Here is a 15,631-nt window from a genome sequence, read left to right as displayed (position 1 = left end):
CAGTTAGAGCAAACCATTCATTCATGAAAACTGATTTAAAGAAATGTAAGTGTAATCGTGATTATTTATATTTTTATGCTCTCCAAGCCGGTCTTCCAGCTTTCTCTGTCGAACCTCTGCAACTGATCCGGAATTCTGCAGCCAGAGTGGTCTTTAAAGGGTTAGTTCACCCAAAAATGAAAATTAAGTCATTAATTCAGTTCGAGAACTGAACTGAAGTAGTTGAAGTAGATCGCAATTTTCACACATGCGTTGTGGAAATCTCTTGAACTCTCGTCTCAGGCCTACAAGGAAGAAAAGGAATAGTCGAATAAAGTTGTTATTTTTGTTTGTTTTTTTGCACAAAAAGTATTCTCGTCACTTGATAAACTTATAGTTGAGCCACTGTTGTCATATGGAATATTTAAACATTTTCTTCATTGACTTTCTGGGCTGTCAAGTTTCGATCCCTTAGGCAGCCTATGTAGCAGTGATCTACCTCTCAAATTTAATAAAAAATATCTTCATTTGTGTTCCGAAGACGAACAAAGGTCTTACGGGGTTGGTACAGCATGGGGGTGAGTAATTAATGACTTAATTTTCATTTTTGGGTGAACTAACCCTTTAATGAGCCGAAGAGAGCACACGTCACTCCTCTGCTCACAAAATTGCACGGGTTGCCAGTTGCCACTCGCATTAAATTCAAGTCACTGACGTTTTCCTTCAAAACAACCACTGGCTCTGCCATCCATAAACTTGCTCTCTGCAAGCGAATGTCGTCTTGTGTTACCATCTCAAAGAGGCACAACATCTCTTTCTCGGACCTTTACCATGACTGTTCCCTGCTGGTGGAAAGATCTGCCTAACTCAACCAGAGCTGCTGATTCCATAGACATTTAAAAAAAAAAAACGGCTGAAGACGCATCTTTTTCAGCAGAACTTGATCCAGTAATACGAACACATTCTCTTCTATTCAATTTATTTTTACTTGTTTACAGAATAAAACAACAAGACAAGCTTCAAAACCCCCACCCACCCCAATCACTGCCCCATGCATTCATACCACAATCACAACCATCCACACATTCATAGTGTTATGACAGGAAAGCAAACCATACATAGAAAGGAAGCACAAAGCAAACAATAAATCAAATACATTATAAATTAGAATAAATCAATAATACTGATAAAAAAATCAATAAACAAAATACAATACAATTTGCAAAACATTTATGATATAACACATGGCACACTTTTAAGAAAGTACACCTAATATTTATATCTCTAACTCAAGCAGATATTCCATTTCTTTTCATGCTCAGTTATTCTGTTGTTATTTGTTGCTATAATTGTTTCCAGGATATACTGAAGATAGACTGTATTCTTACATTTTATATATACATAAATTTGATATAGTTTAGCTTTAAAAATAAACATTTTACCCGTCAAGTTAATCATATTCAAAAATGTGTGCATTTACCCTCAAAGACACATAAAATATTCTGAGGTGTGATTCGTAAAATAATATCCATACAATCCTCAAACCATAACTGTATACTGACCCAAAACTTGGGGCAAAATATGGGCAAAAATGAAACAACTGCATCAAGTCCTCCTCATCCCCACAGAACCTGCAACAGGGATCCTTTTTCTATCTGCCATTTGAATAAAGATTTTTTTGTTGCAATAATTTTTATAAAAAAAAATATTAAAAGAAGTTGAAATTCTGTAATATGAATCAACTGTAGTTCTATAAATTATTCTAAAATAATCCTTCCACAAAATTGGATCATTAATTTAATCTTCCCAAAACTGGCAGGTTCTGTGTGGAAAAAGTGTAGTGCCTGTGATATTTAAATTCCAAATATATATTATTTTATTATCTTTACACCAGACAACAATTTTAGGCATCATGTTGGTGGGAGACAAACCATTAATTTATTCTTCGTACCACTTTGCAATTTTATTTACTAAAAAGTTATAGGAATTGCATAAATCAGCTGGTTGAATCGTAACCGATCGAGAGAAATGCCAAAAGAATTCTCAAATTTTCACAAGAAATATAATCTCCAGATAAGTCTAAAAGGCCATTAACAAAAATTAACCCATTTTTGACACATTCCTACCACAACAATGGCTTGTCTCTGTAGTGAACTTTTTCTTCCAAAGTAGAGAAGCAACAGACCAGGAGACATTGAGGTATCTTTCACGCAGGAGTTCTTTATTGCGTCGCTGTAGTCATCTCAAGAAATTGTCTGCCTAGACTAAAATACAGAACTATTCTTATACATTTCAAAAGGGGGAGGGTTACATAGAGGTAGACAGTGAAAAAAAGCAAATGTAAATGCATGAGACCCTAGAACTCAAAGGCAAATGGTCTCAGTAATTAAAATAACAGGTGTTCAAACTTGCTCAGCAGGAGTTTTCACACGGTGAGACGTGAGAACAGGAAAGGCCTGGCCTTCTCGTGCTGTCACAGGACAGTCAGGAATATCACGCTGGGAACTCCTACCATTTGCAGAGATTTTCTGGTCTCATCATTTCAGACACGTTCTCCATCTAAAACACCATTGTATTGGAAATCTAAATTAAACATGTTAAAGGGCACCTATTATGCCCCTTTTTACAAGATGTAATATTGGTCTCAGGTGTCCCCAGAATGTATTTGTGAAGTTTCAGCTCAAAATACCCCACAGTTAATTTATTATAACCATTTGAAAATGTCATTTTGGGGCCTCTTTAAAAATGAGCTGTTTTGGAGGTATACCACCTTAATGCAAATGAGCTGCATATATGCCTTTGGATGAGGGCGTAACTTGATACCTATCGGCAGTCACTCTAAGCAGACGGGCTGAGAGACGCGCTGTTTTGAATGTCATTCAGCGTACGTTTGAATCGGAATATATAAATAGTACGAAGAGACTCCGGCAGAATAAACACAAATGAGAATGGACCAGTACGTCTTGGTATGGTTATTTGATACATTTATGTATAGAGTTGTAATCGCGTCCCATTTGCAATTATGGATGTGCAACACACACACACAGACATACACCAACACTAACGCTGGCGCTAACGCTGTCTTTTTTGAAACTACATACACATACTGTGATAAAGTTTGCTATGTACAAGCGAAATACATTTATACGAGGGACCTGTTGCGTCATGTTTAGCTTGTCATACAGGTGCTTCTGTGGCAAATGTGAGAAGATGGCTAACTTACAGGACAACAACATATATGCAGTTTTTAATACAATATCTTTATATATATATATATATATATATATATATATACTGTATATACATTTATAAAAGTACAGTTACACACTATACAAACAAGGTTTAAATTATAAACAGACATCCTAGGACGACGACGACAACAACAACTTTAGACGCATTTGTTATTGAATTAGCTGACATCGACTGAACAAGTTATTTGCTCAAAATTCATAAAATACACTTACTGTTACTGGATGTGTCGGTGGATCGCAAACAGTAGACGACGATCCACACTTGAGGATTAACTTTTAAGCCACAACAACAGGATTAACCCACGACAGAACATTTATGTTTCCAAGAGATATTACCGACTGTCGTTGAAACAATAGAGGATGGTGTGTACAGATCACCGAGGTGGGGGTCTATGCCACAACCACACTGTCAATCAAACCCCTTTCTCACTTTCTACGTCACAAAGAGCTGAATCTCAGAACAGCTCGTTCTGAGACAGTGGATATGATTTATTGAGATTGTAAAAAAAAACACTGGGTGGATTTTATCGTTCTAGGGTGGTTTTGCTCACACACTGCCAACACACATTTATGTTCAAACACCATGTAAAAGTGAATTTTCCATAATAGGTGCCCTTTAATAAAATGTGTAATCCTTCATCTCCACCATAATGTTTGAATTTATCCATAGCAACTGTGTCTGAATATCTTGAATTGTATCTGGAGGGTGGTACTGGAAATTAAACCAAGCTTTCAGTGCATCCTTGAAGAATGGTGATAACTCTTTTAAACTGTTTTGAAATAGTTTATCAATATGTGTTGTTTTAATTGGTAAAAAGGAAATCTATTGTTCAAGAAGAAGGAAAAGGCTGAATATAATCTCTGGCTCGTGATACATTGTGAAAAAATTTAGCAACCCAGGAGGCTTTCAAGGAACAGTCCATCATTTGAAGATTTTTTTTTTAATTCAGTTCACCGTTATCATAAGAATTATACAGGTACTGCCTTGTAATTTTATCTGGTTTATTGTTGCATATAAATTAGATTTTTTTTGTTCAAAATGTTTAAAGAACTTTATGCTAGGTGAAGGAAGAAGCAAATTGTGGCATTACTAATGTATTAATCAGAGTTACTTTTCCTTGAATTGTCAGAGTGTTCCTCCTCCAAGGTCGAAAAATTATATCTGCCTTTTCCATACTTCTCTCATAATTGTATTTAACAATTTCTTTGAAAATATCAGGTAAATGGATCCATAGTATATTAACTTCTATGTGTTATTAACTACTATCTATGAACTATGTGAATTTAGAAAAAATAACATGCAGTTGGCGGACATTAAACAATAAATAGAAGGAGTGAACGACAGACTAGATGAAGCGGAGGGAAGAACAGAGTAAACGGAGACAGTGGCACTGATGCTAATTAAGAGGCTAGCCCAATGCCAAGCTAAGCTGGAAGCTAGGCTGATAGACCAGGAGGGTTGTGCACGTAGGGAGAATCTTCGATTTACGGGATCCCCCAAAAATAAGGAAGGGGCTGATATGGTTCCTTTTCTGGACAATATGTTTAAAAAAGCGCTAGACCTTTCTGACGCTGGACAGTGCACAGGGGAAGCCCCGCTCTATCGTAAAGTTTGGGAGCTACCATACAAAAGAGGTTCTCTGGAAAGCATGGCAGAAAAAAAAGAAGTATTCTGTGATGAAATGCGTTTCTTTGTTGACGATGACTTTCCAGTTGAAGTGCTTAAAAAACGCAGACGTGTGCCAAAAAATACTGAAAAATTTCAGACCCCATATCCAGCGAAGATGCGGGTGTTTTATGATGATGGCACCCATCTCTACCAAGACGCAGCAGAAGCGCGGAGAGATATGGCAGCTCATGGGTTCCCTGTTGTCGTCATACTGTCGTACCCAACCAGCTGTGATTCTTCACTTCTGACTCAAGGAGGACGTCACTCGGAGCAGGCAGTTTTTTATGGTAAGTTAATATGAATGTTTACTTAACAAGCTGTGGTAACAGCAAGCTAATTTCACTGTTCAGCATACAGTCTTTGATATGGAAGTGTGAGGGGTAACGTATTTATTCTGTAAAACATTAAATAGTAACAGCTAGCCGGTTAGATTTTTTTTGACAAAATGCCACATCGTCAAATCCTTATCTGTAAACCAGCAATATCAGCAGCCTTTATGAAATATGCAGTTTAAATGGTAAATTCGTCGCGTAGCCTAATTATCGTATTCATTGTGGACGTTGTGTATTTAAAAGTGAGGAAAGTGTTTTGAATGAAACCGTACGAGCGCCGTATGTTTTAGTAAAAACTGCGGGAAATTAGTCTTGTGTCGTGAGTTGTGTGTGGAAAGTCTGTAGGCATATTTAAAGGGGGGGGGTTGATTGCGATTTCACTTTTTTCATTTTAAATAGTGTGTAATGGTGCTGTTGGTGCATGAATAGTATCTGCAAAGTCGCAGCGCTGCAAAGTTCAATGTAAGCAGAGATATCGTCTTTTAAAAATCAGGAAGTTTAATGGCTACAAAAATGCCTCGATTGGGACTAGAACAGGGTTTTAGACATCAGTAACCCATACATTTACATCAAGCCCTCCCTCCGGAATATTTCTGTGGCTCGTCGAGTGTGTTGTGTTCACCCAGCTGTCAGGTCTTCTGTGTTCGAGTTTCCCACGGACGCTGTACTTCGTCAACAATGGATACAATTTATGTTTGATTATGTTCCTGAAAATGACGATCGTAATTTAGCTCTCTGTGCTGCGCATTTTACGGAACACAGCTTCCAGAATCTCCACGAATTCAACACCGGATTCAACAAGAAACTGTTACTAAAACATGAAGCAGTTACAACTTTAAAACCAGAGGCAGCAGTTGTTGGACCACAACCTGTAAGTAGGCTAAAACTTATTCATTTTAAATGTATTTGCATGTATAATTTCAGACGTAGCCTTGTGTTTTAGTTTTATCAAATGCCAGCGCTGGCTTTATAGCCACTAGGCTACTAGTTATGCTATTTTGAGTCTACGACAAACGAGTACAAACATTATGGACCTGAATTTTGTATAAGTACTAATGTTTTAAATGTACTTTTCATGTATATATATACACTTTATGACGTTATTTTCGATTTGATCAAGAACGTAAACCAATGCCGACTCTGTTTGTGTATATAACGTTAGTAGCCAGTCAGTGTAAAACAAACGTGTATAAAGTTAAAAAAATATAGGCAAATTACCATTCAGAAACGTTTTTTTAAGAGCCGTGTTTAGAGAGGTTCTGCTTGACTCTCTTCATCGCCGCTTTCTTGGTCTGAATCTGGCTCTGATACTGCAGTATCGACACCATTATTTACTGTACATTGGACCAGAGCGGCTCTGCATTGGACCGGAGCTCATGCACGTTTCGCCCGTAAAGGTAATGGGAGTGAACCTTCTGGACAACGTGAGCTACAGTTTAGCCATTCACAACACACCAGCCCAAACTAACCAATCTGAGCCCACTGCCTGTTTCTGAGGGAGTGGTTTCATAGACTCAGGAAGTCAACCAGTCGTTCAGAGGAGAACATGTCTTACAATAAAGGTGAAATTTATGAAAAATAAGACTTTTAAAAAAAGAAAAACCACGAATACATGTTATATTGCACCCCATAAACACAATCATGCAAAGAAAAAAAAGCAGTAAACCACCCCTTTAAGAATTACTCGTCAGAAGCACCGACTGGGGTAAGTTCTCTCATGCGTGTGTCTTCTGTAATGTCTCGGGCAGAACCAGGATCATTTTTGCAAAAAAAAAAAAATGCTTTTAAGAGCTTGATAGTTTTTTTGTTTTTTTTTGGTAAATGTATGACGTGCAATCTTTACAAACAGCAACTGAGGAAAGGAGAAATAAGTTCATATCAAATTAAGTTAAGCATTTTCCCACTGTGAAAACCCATTTCAACTTGTTAAGACTAAGACTAATTTAGTATTAAGACAGTGGTCATGGCCCAAATGTGCACGAAGAATTTTTGCCAAATAATCTTTTTTGCTATATTCACAACAGCGCCATCTTAAAAAACAGAAAACTCAGAAATGTTTTAATGTTAAAGTAGACACTATCAACATTACACTAATATTTAGATTTGTATTGCCTAAATGTTGATAATACTAGTCCAAATTACTCTTTTATTACTATAATTCAGTTTGCAAATACTGAATGTAAATAGACATTTTCTTTGTTTTTCAAATGTTGTCATATTTGGTAATGTTTGCAATAAAAAAAAGTATACATCCACAAAAAAAGTTTAGCATTTCAGTTACATTGCAACACTAAGTGATTGTGTGTTATCAACAGGTGGGGACCAACATGGTTGAATATTTACAAAATGAGATGACTGGAGCATTGCTGCACATTCTGTGCCTCAGGGATGAGAGAAGGGGGACATGTCAGACCGTTGCCATTGTTCCAGGCCATGTCATCGAGACTTTGCTGGAGGCTGTAGATCTTTGTCTCAAATATATTGTTTCTTGTTTCTTTGTTATTTTGTTTTTCATGTTAAATACACAAAGCAGTGTCTCTAACATGCCGTGTATCAAATTAATGGAAAAGAGTCCTCTGTAAAATTTGAGTAAAACAGTTCATTCAGGCCCACGTGATATTTAGTCTCATTTTAAATGTTTGTTGCTGTTCTTAAAAAATCAACACATCTTAATAAATGAAATCATAATTGTATAAAAGTTCAAATGAGTTGTTTAATGACTTTTAAAGGTGCATTCAGTAATATTTAGGAGTAGAAATGCAACATCATATACATAACTATGTTTTCAGTGGTGTATAAAGACCTTACTTAAAGGGATACTTCACTTTTTTTGGAAATACGCTCATTTTACAACTCCCCCAGAGTTAAACTGTTGAGTTTTACCTTTTTTGAATCCATTCAGCCAATCTCCGGTTCTGGCGGCACCACTTTTAGCATAGCTTAGCATACATCACTGAAGTGCACAAGACCAGTAGCATTTCTCTCAAAAAAATTACCAAAGTGTTTCGATATTTTTAAGTTGGCTTGAGAAAGCCAACTTACTGAAATCCTATTTAAACTTATTATTATTATTATTAGTGTGAATGCTTCAAGCATTCACACTCTTGAAATCCAAATCTTTCTTATTATTATTATTCCGTATTCTTCCGTACGTTTTTCGGTCGCTTTCTTCTCCTCTCTACTTTGTGCTACAAAAACCATTCAAGTATCAAAATGTGCAGCTTTTCAAGGACATGTGTGCTATTACTTTTCTTTTTTATAACCTTTATAATTTTTAAATTATTAAACTTTTTGTGCATATTTTTTAACATGGAAGTCAATGGAGAATTCTTCAAATTCTGTTTTATGCTCCTTCTGCTTTCAAAGCCTACAACTTCTGCATACTTTCAGCTATTTCTGTCATTTAAACTTTAAAATGTTGAGAAATTTGTAAGCTATTAAAGTTGTATTCAACTTTTTGATATCTATTATACTTTTTTCACAATCTCTACTTTAGTCTCATGATGTTTTTCAACCCGTTTCTGAAATTATAATGGGAGTGAATGAGAGAGACTGTTCAGAGCTAGAGCACGTGCTAGAGTGAGCCAGCTTGAAACCTAATGCTAAAAAATAATTTTTAAATCGCTGGCCTGGCCACAATTTTCACTCTTTGGGCATAAAATTATACTTGAAACGTAGGTATTTTTGTTGTGGTTCCTCTCATGTGTTTAGTAAATCCCTGGGACTTATAGTTTTTTCACTGTGTCCTTCCAAAGGACAAGAGTGACAGACATTCCTCCATTGGCAGCAATTATAAATTCAGGTCAAACTTTTGTGATCAGAGCAATACAAACCAGTTTTTTAACTTGCCAAAGTGGTCCCTTTTTTTAACTCTATCCACAAAAAAAATACATCACATCGTTCACAAAGGCCTTGTCTCGCTCACGGTCAGGTCATTTCGCCAATACAACCTATAGTTTTGTCTCTATTAAGGTTTGTTCGAGGCCAAGTATCAGCAATTTTGGCCTCTGTCTAAATAGGAAAGCTGATTGCACAGGTGATGCTGATTAGCAAAGATCAAAGGGAGACACACATAACTGGTCCTGTGTTCTGATTGGTGGAAAGTCACTCAGCTCTTTTCTGAAGGATACTACAAGTTTTTGTTGCATTTATGCCTCTACTTCTCCTGTTCTCCCTCTCTCTTCCCTCCTCCAATCCTCTACTCCTCCTGTCCTCCTATTCTACCCTCCTTTCATAATCTCTTCTCCTTTCTACTCTTCCTTTTATCCTCTTCTATCCATCTGCCTGTCTTAACTATTTGACTTTCTGTGTCCAAATGATCTATCTATCTATGTATAGACTATGTATGTATCTATCTGTGTATCTATCTATGTATCTATCTATCTAACTAACTAATCCATCTATATTTCTAACTAATCTATCTTTATTTCTTTCTAGATAATCTATCTTTCTTTCTAACTATACTATCTTTCTTTCTAAATAATCTTTTCTTTCTAGCTATACTATCTATCTTTCTAACTGATCTATCTTTCTTTCTTTCTAACTAATCTTTCTTTCTTTCTAACTATACTATCTGTCTTTCTTTCTAACCAATATATCTTTCCTTCTTTCTTTCTAACTAATCCTTTCTTTCTTTTTTCATCCTTTCAAATCCATCTTTCTTTCTTTCTAACTAATTCTTTCTTTCTTTCTTTCAAATTCATATTTCTTTCTTACTAATCATTGCTTTCTTTCTTTCTTTCATCTATCTATCATCTATTTTTCTTTCTTTCTTTCTTTTTCTAATAATCTTTCTTTCTTTCTTTCTTTCTTTCTTTCTTTCTTTCTTTTTTCTTACTTTCTTTCTTTCTTTCTTTCTACCTAATTTTTCTTTCTTTCTTTCTTTCTTTCTTTCTTTCTTTCTTTCTTTCTTTCTTTCTACCTAATTCATCTTTCTTTCTTTCTTTCTTTCTTTCTTTCTTTCTTTCTTTCTTTCTACCTAATCCATCTTTCTTTCTTTCTTTCTTTTTCTTTATTTCTAATCTATCTATCTATCTATCTATCTATCTATCTATCTATCTATCTATCTATCTATCTATCTATCTATCTATCTATCTATCTATCTATCTATCTATCTATCTATCTATCTATCTATCTATCTATCATTCTTTTTTCTTTCTACCTAATCCTTCTTTCTTTCTTTCTTTCTTTCTTTCTTTCTTTCTTTTTCTTTATTTCTAATAATCTATCTTTCTTTCTCTTTCTATCTGTCTTTTTTTCCTTCTACCCATCTTTCTTTCTTTCTTTCTTTCTTTCTTTCTTTCTTTCTTTGCATTTCAGCTTATTAAATGCATTTGAATTAAGCCTTTTTTCTTTTTTGCACTGTTTTGCATTTGTTTGTGCATTTAAGTTAAGCTTTTGAAGCATTCACACGCATATTCCGCAGGAAATGCAATTTTTCTAGTTAAGTTGGCTTGAGAAAGCCAACTTACTGAAATCCTATTTAAACTTATTAAGTTGGCTTGAGAAAGCCAACTTACTGAAATCCTATTTAAACTTATTATTATTCTTCTTATTTTTCTGACCCAAAATTTTCTGACTCTAACTCCTCCTAGAGCTTTAACTCTACAAACTCCAAACTCGGGTCAGACCTTCAGACTGTTCTGACTCGAGTTGCTATATCTTTTTAGACTGATTCGACTTTCAGATTTCTTAAAAATTAATATTAAAAATCATAAAAATCCCATTGACTTTCATTGCAGCATGGTCAAATTGAGCCAAGACTACGGTGGCCCAATAGCGTACAACAAAAACTCAAATCGAAATTCCATGATGCCCTAGACTCAATTAAACTACCATTCTATATGTACTAATGAACTATCTATCTATCTATCTATCTATCTATCTATCTATCTATCTATCTATCTATCTATCTATCTATCTATCTATCTATCTATCTATCTATCTTTCTATCTATCTATCTATCTATCTATCTATCTATCTATCTATCTATCTATCTATCTATCTATCCATCTTTCTTTCTAACAAATCTATCCATCTTTCTTTTTTAACAAATCTATCATTCTTTCTTTCTAACAAATCTATCCATCTTTCTTTCTAGCAAATCTATCTATCCATCTTTCTTTCTAACAAATCTATCCATCTTTCTTTCTAACAAATCTATCCATCTTTCTTTCTAACAAATCTATCCATCTTTCTTTCTAACTAATCTATCCATCTTTCTTTCTAGCAAATCTATCTATCCATCTTTCTTTCTAACTAATCTATCGTTCTTTCTTTCTACCTAACTAATCTATCCATCTTTCTTTCTTTCTAACAAATCTATCCATCTTTCTTTTTAACTAATCTATCCATCTTTCTTTCTAGCAAATCTACCCATCTTTCTTTCTAGCAAATCTATCCATCTTTCTTTCTAACAAATCTATCCATCTTTCTTTTTAACTAATCTATCCATCTTTCTTTCTAACTAATCTATCCATCTTTCTTTCTAGCAAATCTATCCATCTTTCTTTCTAACAAATCTATCCATCTTTCTTTCTAACAAATCTATCCATCTTTCTTTTTAACTAATCTATCCATCTTTCTTTCTAACAAATCTATCCATCTTTCTTTCTAACAAATCTATCCATCTTTCTTTTTAACTAATCTATCGTTCTTTCTTTCTACCTAACTAATCTATCCATCTTTCTTTCTAACTAATCTATCCATCTTTCTTTCTAACAAATCTATCCATCTTTCTTTCTAACTAATCTATCGTTCTTTCTTTCTACCTAACAAATCTATCCATCTTTCTTTCTAACTAATCTATCCATCTTTCTTTCTAACTAATCTATCCATCTTTCTTTCTACCTAACAAATCTATCCATCTTTCTTTCTAACTAATCTATCCATCTTTCTTTCTAACAAATCTATCCATCTTTCTTTCTAACTAATCTATCCATCTTTCTTTCTAACAAATCTATCAATCTTTCTTTCTAACAAATCTATCGTTCTTTCTTTCTACCTAACTAATCTATCCATCTTTCTTTCTTTCTTTCTTTCTTTCTTTCTTTCTTTCTAACAAATCTATCCATCTTTCTTTCTAACTAATCTATCCATCTTTCTTTATAACAATTCTTTCTTTCTTTCTTTCTTTCTAACAATTCCAACTTTCTTTCTTTCTTTCAAACAAATCTTTTTCTTTCTTTCTTTCTTTCTTTCTTTCTTTCTTTCTTTCTTTCTTTCTTTCTTTCTTTCTTGATGCTAATAACATGCTAATCATGCTAGCTTTATGCTAATCATGTTAGCTTCTTGCTAAAAACATGCTAGCATGATGCTAGCTACATGCTAATCATGCTAGCTACATGCTAATCATGCTAGCTTCTTGTTAAAAACATGCTAGCATGATGCTAGCTACATGCTAATCATGCTAGCATGATGCTAGCTACATGCTAATCATGCTAGCATGATGCTAGCTACTTGCTAATCATGCTAGCTTCTTGCTAAAACATGCTAGCATGATGCTAGCAACATGCTAATCATGCTAGCATGATGATAGCTACATGCTAATCATGTTAGCTTCTTGCTAGCAACATGTTAATCATGCTAGCATGATGCTAGGTACATGCTAATCATGCTAGCTTCTTGCTAAAAACATGCTAGCATGATGCTAGCTACATGCTAATCATGCTAACATGATGCTAGCTACAGGCTAATCATGCTACCATGATGCTAGCTACATGCTAATCATGCTAGCTTCTTGCTAAAAAAATACTAGCATGATGTTAGCAACATGCTAATCATGCTAACATGATGATAGCTACATGCTAATCATGTTAGCTTCTTGCTAGCAACATGCTAATCATGCTAGCATGATGCTAGTCTCAGCCTCAGACGTCACGCCCACGGAACGTTGGCTAAACGTCTGATGCATATGGTACACTTAACTGGAAACACTTCAGGAATGTCGAAGTCGTCATCTGATTGGTTGAATTTTATCGGATTTCCGGGGGGCGTCAGTGTCGCGTTTATTTTCGGTCCGCCGGGAAACAAAGCGCAGAAGTGTGATTGCGGAAGAAAAACTGTTGTGTTTATGAGTGACAATGAGCATTAATCAAGATCAGCTAAACGTAGTTGTATGTCCCCTCCTATCAATTATGGAAGATCAAGTGAAGTACTTAATTGCGAAGGGGATATCAGCCGCGTTTGTGGGCAAACATGAAACAACAGACGCTGACATCGCAGCTGGCCGAGATTCAGTATTCGGGCGCACACTGGATTATAAGGTGCATAAGATACTGCAGAGTCAAACGTTTGACTGCGAGTATTCAATGTGCGGCGGCTCGCTGACAGCTAACGTTACAGCTGGCTGTTTTGAATGAGACGAGCCGGTTACTGTGAACGGGGAGCGCTTTATGAACATAACTGTGACGCACGAGCAGCGCCGGGGACAGTGTGTCTGAGTGAGCGCTCGTGAGCACGTGATTTACACACATAACCTGATTTATACGAGGTTGAACTGGCCGTGTGACAAAGCGGGCATAAGATGGACATGAGCGCGAGTTCGTGGGTGAATTTAATAACGCGGACCGTTGTTAACGAGCGCCTCCGGTGACTGCTGCTGACTGACTTGTTGCACGCCGGTCTGATGTTGTGGGGACATTTCGACGCCCCGAAACGTGACGCTGAATGAAACGAACTGTAATTGGTTGTTTGACATGTCGGTCAAACGGCCTTATGGGCGGGCCTTGGCCAAAGAAAGCTGCTATGAATTCCAGACCTTCAGCCGTCAGTCTGAAGGTCTGGCTACGCGAGACTAGCATGATGCTAGCTACATGCTAATCATGCTAGCTTCTTGCTAAGAACATGCTAGCATGATGCTAGCAACATGCTAATCATGTCATTATGATGCTAGCTACATGCTAATCATGCTAACATGATGCTAGCTACATGCTAATCATGTTAGCTTCTTGCTAAAAACATGCTAGCATGATGCTAGCAACATGCTAATCATGCTAGCATGATGCTAGCTACATGCTAATCATGTTAGCTTCTTGCTAAAAACATGCTAGCATGATGCTAGCAACATGCTAATCATGCTAGCATGATGCTAGCTACATGCTAGTCATGCTAGCTTCTTGTTAAAAACATGTTAGCATGATGCTAGCAACATGCTAATCATGCTATTATGATGCTAGCTACATGCTAATCATGCTAGCTTCTTGTTAAAACATGCTAGCATGATGCTAGCAACATGCTAATCATGCTATTATGATGCTAGCTACATGCTAATCATGCTAGCTTCTTGTTAAAACATGCTAGCATGATGCTAGTAACATGCTAATCATGCTAGCATGATGCTAGTAACATGCTAATCATGCTAGCATGATGCTAGCTACATGCTAGTCATGCTAGCTTCTTGTTAAAAACATGCTAGCATGATGCTAGCAACATGCTAATCACGCTAACAACATGCTAATCATCTTAACTACATGCTAATCATATTAGCATCAAGCTAGCTACATGCTAATCATGTTAGTTTCTTGCCAAAAACATCTATCTATCTATCTATCTATCTATCTATCTATCTATCTATCTATCTATCTATCTATCTATCTATCTATCTATCTGTCTATCTATCTATCTTTCTAACTAATCTATCTTTCTTTCTTTCTTTCTTTCTTTCTTTCTAATTCCATCTTTAAAACTTCATTCAAACTTCAAGATTCTTCAAACGCTCTGGTCCGGCTTTCTCAAGCCAACTTAAAGTTTGTGTCATCAAACTTTTTTTTCTAGTTATTATTATTCTTCTTACTCAAAATTTTCTGACTCTAACTCCTCCTAGAGCTTTAACTCTACAAACTCCAAACTCGGGTCAGACCTTCAGACTGTTCTGACTTAGTGTGCTATATCTTTTTAGACTGATTCGACTTTCAGATTTCTTAAAAATTAATATTAAAAATCATAAAAATCCCATTGACTTTCATTGCAGCATGGTCAAATTGAGCCAAGACTACGGTGGCCCAATAGCGTACAACAAAAACTCAAATCTAAATTCCCTGAAGCCCTAGACTCAATTAAACTACCATTCTATATGTACTAATGAACTATCTATCTATCTATCTATCTATCTATCTATCTATCTATCTATCTATCTATCTATCTATCTATCTATCTATCTATCTATCTATCTATCTATCTATCTATCCATCTTTCTTTCTAACAAATCTATCCATCTTTCTTTCTAACAAATCTATCCATCTTTCTTTCTAACAAATCTATCCATCTTTCTTTCTAACTAATCTATCCATCTTTCTTTCTACCTAATCTATCCATCTTTCTTTCTAACAAATCTATCCATCTTTCTTTCTACCTAATCTATCCATCTTTCTTTCTACCTAATCTATCCATCTTTCTTTCTA

General features: G+C 35.6%; 1 protein-coding gene across 2 annotated transcripts in view; it reads right to left on the bottom strand.

Annotated features, from left to right (window-relative positions):
• The window catches only part of tcf25 (TCF25 ribosome quality control complex subunit), a 229,729-nt gene that overhangs the window by 57,245 nt on the left and 156,853 nt on the right, over window positions 1-15,631 (bottom strand). The gene's annotated exons all lie outside the window — the stretch shown is intronic.

This window comes from Pimephales promelas, chromosome 10 (genome assembly GCF_988280905.1).
Source record: "Pimephales promelas chromosome 10, fPimPro1.hap1.1, whole genome shotgun sequence".
Lineage (NCBI taxonomy): Eukaryota > Metazoa > Chordata > Actinopteri > Cypriniformes > Leuciscidae > Pimephales > Pimephales promelas.
Note: the sequence above shows the minus strand (reverse complement) of the source record. Positions and strands in the feature narration are given on the sequence as shown.